The sequence below is a fragment of the Hipposideros armiger genome, unplaced genomic scaffold (assembly GCF_001890085.2).
Source record: "Hipposideros armiger isolate ML-2016 unplaced genomic scaffold, ASM189008v1 scaffold_124, whole genome shotgun sequence".
NCBI lineage: Eukaryota > Metazoa > Chordata > Mammalia > Chiroptera > Hipposideridae > Hipposideros > Hipposideros armiger.
In genome coordinates, this window is record NW_017731474.1 from 3,286,757 (window position 1) to 3,291,439 (window position 4,683).

The 4,683-nt window shown below is 35.9% G+C and overlaps 1 pseudogene; it reads right to left on the minus strand.

Annotated features, from left to right (window-relative positions):
* Positions 1-2,399: 2,399 nt before the first annotated feature.
* LOC109385750 (pre-mRNA-splicing regulator WTAP-like) lies at positions 2,400-2,855 on the minus strand (annotated as a pseudogene).
* Positions 2,856-4,683: the final 1,828 nt, after the last annotated feature.

A 4,683-nucleotide genomic window follows, 5' to 3' on the forward strand; every position in this document is an offset into this window, starting at 1 on the left:
AAAATGCTTGTTATCATATTAAAGGAAGCAAAATAATTAGGTGCCAGTTTGCATATATTATGATCTCAAACATGTTAAAAAATAAAAAGAACTAAAGGGATAGAAATTATATTAAAATATATATAGTGGATCCTTTGGATGGTTAAGTTATGAGTGACTATTACTTTTTGGAGTTTCCAAATTTTCCATTGGATATGTTATATTTTTATAATGAGAAGGGGAAAAAAAGTATTAAATCAGCTTCCCATAAATATTGATTCAGTTACTGGGCTAAGGAAAGTTTTGCTACATGGAAAGCTTTCATTTTCCCACTGTGCATCACTCCACAGGTGAAAAATTGTCAGCCTTTTTGTTTATGGGCACTTAGGCAAGAGGGTGCATCATTAAATCCACTAAGTGGAGATAAAGATCATTATCTGCAGGGTGACTGGAAAGGCTGGAGATACAGCAACTCTGGGTATGTTGTACTATGCAAACAATAAAACAAATTCATCCTATATCCTCAGTGGGAAATATGGCCTGGAAAAAAAAGGGGGGGGGATCTAAATAGAGAGGAATATGCAATACATATACACAAACAACAAAAAATAAGGGACTATACATGAAAAGTTCATTACTCTATAAATATACAATATAATGTTCCATTCATCTGTACTGTGATACTTATGGGGTCCTTAATGCTTTCCGTAAACAAATAGTACATGTGAAACAGTCTTACTCTTTTTCTTCTAGTGTTAACATGTGATTCTTCATTGAGCTTTCATGAAAAATTAGTATAGTAATTCATTATACATTTACCTGATTTTAATCTTTGGATTTGATCAGGACAACAATAAATATTGCTTGAGAATTCATAATGGAAATTATGAAAACTTAAGATATATCTGCTTATTCACAGTTAAATAAATCAGCCTTTTTATCCTTTAATTTACTCTAGAAATTGAATAATTGAGCTAGAACAGGGATTATACCAACTGATTCACAGCATTTGGAGGTCAGAGTCTCAGAAGAGAGATTGTTCACATGTTTATTTGCTCTAATTCGCATAATTGGTACATTAAAATGAACAAATTAGAAACAAGCAACCAGAGGGTGCTGGATTAGCAGGAGTCTTAAAAGCTTTGCAGCTTCTTCATATAATTATTGAAGAGGCATGTTTAATTAGTATAACACACATTAGTAACAATTAAACATAGTCAAGGTCAGGAAATTAACCCTTTTACAAATTAAAGTTGGCATTTTAATTTCGTAATACTCTCAGCCCAGCAGAAATGTTAATTTATTTCAATGTAATATTCTGATACTTTATAACATTAAAAAAAATCACTCTTTTGGTATCACTATAGTACACTAATTTACAGGTAGGAAATAGAGATTTTAGTTTCTAGAGATATCTGTATAAGACTCTCATAAATGTGAAAGTTCGGTACTCAAAGGAATGAAGATGCACGTACAATTTCAAGTGACTGTGCTTTGCTAGCTGGACTCTTTCTTAGCCAAGTGAAAAATAGAATGAAAAGACTTAAATAGTTGCTCCATTTCCTAATCCCACATCTTGTACCTCAATTGAAAGGGGTTAAGAGCCCATTAAATTCTCTTCTTGATCCATAAGCTTCTTTTCAGCCTTTCCCAGTTTGCGAAAAAAAATTTCCTGAAGGTGAGCCATTAAAAATTACTGTACTCCTGAAAATCCTTGACTTATGGTTTGAAACATGGGACCATTTTTATATCTATGGATAGAAGACCATGGTTTGACTTCAGTGGACTTTAGGTGTCTGTTATGGTGTATAACGTCTTAAGATTCTGAAACACGGACTCTATTATTACAACATGAGAAATTGATGTATTTTCTCAGCTTTCAGTTTTTATTTCTATTTTGTGTAGTTGACTACTACTAATGCATCAACTCTAATTTCTATGGATAATGGCATGAAGAAAATAAAAACTACAAATCTGAAAAACAGGGTATGGATATTATCTTTAAAGTTTCCATAATGAAGGTACCTTATCCTTGGTTAAAACTGTCAAAATTACTATCTATAATTATTATAAGAATCATAGGATAAAGAAAGTGATGGAAGCTATGACACTATTTTGTGATCCCTTATGTGTATGAAATTTTTCATATTGAATGGTGATATCTGATTTATGTTCTCAAACTTTTTTAAAGATAGTTTTCAGGTGGAAAAGAGATTGCAACCCTATTGATTATACTTTGCTATATGTAATATATATATATAAAATAACTAACCATTACAAGTTGGACAATATAAGAATGTGGCTTTTTTTTTGGCTCAAAAAATGTGAGTCTTGGTGTGGAAACAAGTACGTGGCTGTCCCACCACAGCTTTCTCACAGTGGGACCATCTGGGAAGGCTTGACTGGGGGGTGTGATTTGTTTACCTGCCAGGCATAAACTTCCAGGGACTGAGTTCATTTTGGGCTTGTTCCAGTTTGTTTTTAGTCTGTTCCAGTTCACCTTTCATTTTTAGGAAAAACAAGCTGATGGCTGGGCCTACCGTTCTTGATCTCAGTTGGGTGACGCTAGGCTGCTGGACTTGCTTGAGGTGCTGGATCTGAGTAGTACATTCTTGCATCTCATGCTCCTTGGTTGCTAGTCACATTACAAGGATGTTTTCCCTGCCTGCAGACCCTTGCTGTTGTCACTTTAGTTTTTCTTTTGACTCTCTTAAGCCAGTTGCATTATTCGAGCTAAGATCTGTGTACTGGCCCTCTACAGTTTGCCCATATGCTTCATACTGTTTTCATCTTAGAATTCATTCATCTCGTGCCATAGATTTGAAGTCTGTTTTACTCACTGGAAACTTTTTGGGAAAAGATTTCTCGCAGGTCATCTTGAATCTGACCAGTGGCTTCCAGATGGGGACACAACCCCCAGGTCACTGCAGGACCCTGCTGCAGGGAGGTAAGGTGAAAGGACAGCACCCAGTTGGGGGCCTGGAAGCACTGAGGAAGGGGCTGCATCTGGGGGGCTTCTGTGGAGGGTGTGTGCAGGACTGGGGATTGCAGCAGTATTTGAACCAAATGGTTTTATTAACCATGGATCCTGCTTTACACACCTAAAAACCTGTAGGACAATGTTTTAGTCTCCAAGTACTCATTTGCAATTATTTGGGAAAGGCTTGAATGATAAGACAATTATGGTGTTCAAGTTTCAATAGTTATAGCCTCAGTTTTTGTGATTCAGTGTTGCAGAAAGGATCAAATTGTACTTATTTTTCTCATTACATATGATTTCATATTTACAAAAACCATGACATATTTGAAACTCAGGGGACGGGAACCTACAGAGTAAACAATAAGAGCAATGCATTTCTCCTCAGACTTTTGGTGGTGCTTTCTCAGGGTAAAGGGTAATGGCCACAGCAGTGGTCAGTCATGATTTGGAACTTTAATTTCAGAATCCTAGATGAATGCTTTTGAGAAGGAATTTAGAAATTTGAATGGGTGGTTGGCCTGAGAAGACCTTTTGTTTCTGAGCAGTGAGGGTGATTCTCTAATGATTTATGATTTTTCTGGCATTGCTTAATATAACTGTTTTTATTTTACTTGGCAAAACATTTGATGGTCTTTCCTCTAAACATAGGTCACGATCTAACTCCTCCAAAACTTCTCCAATTATTTCAATTTATTGTAAAACTCCTTGACCTTACCAACCTCTCTTACTTGGGACATCCCACAATAGTTGTAATTTAAACTTGCAGTTGTAGCTGCCTGACAACTTGACTCATGTATTATCTTGCTAGACTTTCAGCTCCTGAAAACACCAAAGTTTTGAGCAACTGGATGCCATATGGTTCTGGGTATTTAGAGCTGCTCTATCTCTTATCAGCTGCGTGATCCTGAGCAAGTTGTGCAACTTCTCTAAGCTTTACCTTCCTTATCTGAAAAAGCAGGATGTTGGCACCAACACAGATAGTATTGTTATAAGAATTAGGTGTGGCATGTGCGCAATGAATGTGGTAAGCATTGAAAAACAGAAACAACAGCTTGATCTGTGTCCTTTAGTTTAATCTTCTAAGTAGATAATCAATTGAACTGACACCTCTTTGGGTTGGTGAGGTCCACAGATAACAAAGAATCAATTCTCACCTCACCCACTCTTATTCCCTCCGTAATTTTGCTTTGGAATAAGAGGAAGTAGATTCAGAATAAAGCAGGAATAAGCCACGAGAAAAAGACCCCCTAGATCCTCTCCACATTGATCAGGTTTGTTGTGTATCCCAGGGAATGTGGTAAGGGCTCTGCAACTCTTGTGTAGCTGTGATGTTGGTACATTTTTTCCAGGCAGAATTAATCAGAGGCCCTATTTTGAATGTAGTATGTTTCTGCTTTCCTTTCTTTTTATTTTCCTTCTCTTTATAATGAATTGTCAACCTCTTTTTTTTCCTAGAACTTGATAAATAAAGTATGATTTAGTATCAGAATGGATTCATTCAAGTCTCTGCCCTGCCACTGGCCAGTAGTTACACAACTTTTTTGTAGACCAATGTACTCATTTGAAAAATAGAATATTAATAATATCTACCTTATTTTGAGGCTTAAAAATGGGATAACACTTGAAGTACTGGCAAATTTAATTAAAAAATAGTTATTGTTTTCATCCACTAATTTTGCAATGCTCAAATGCATGTTCTATAATCATTTAGCGAATTCAGGCCT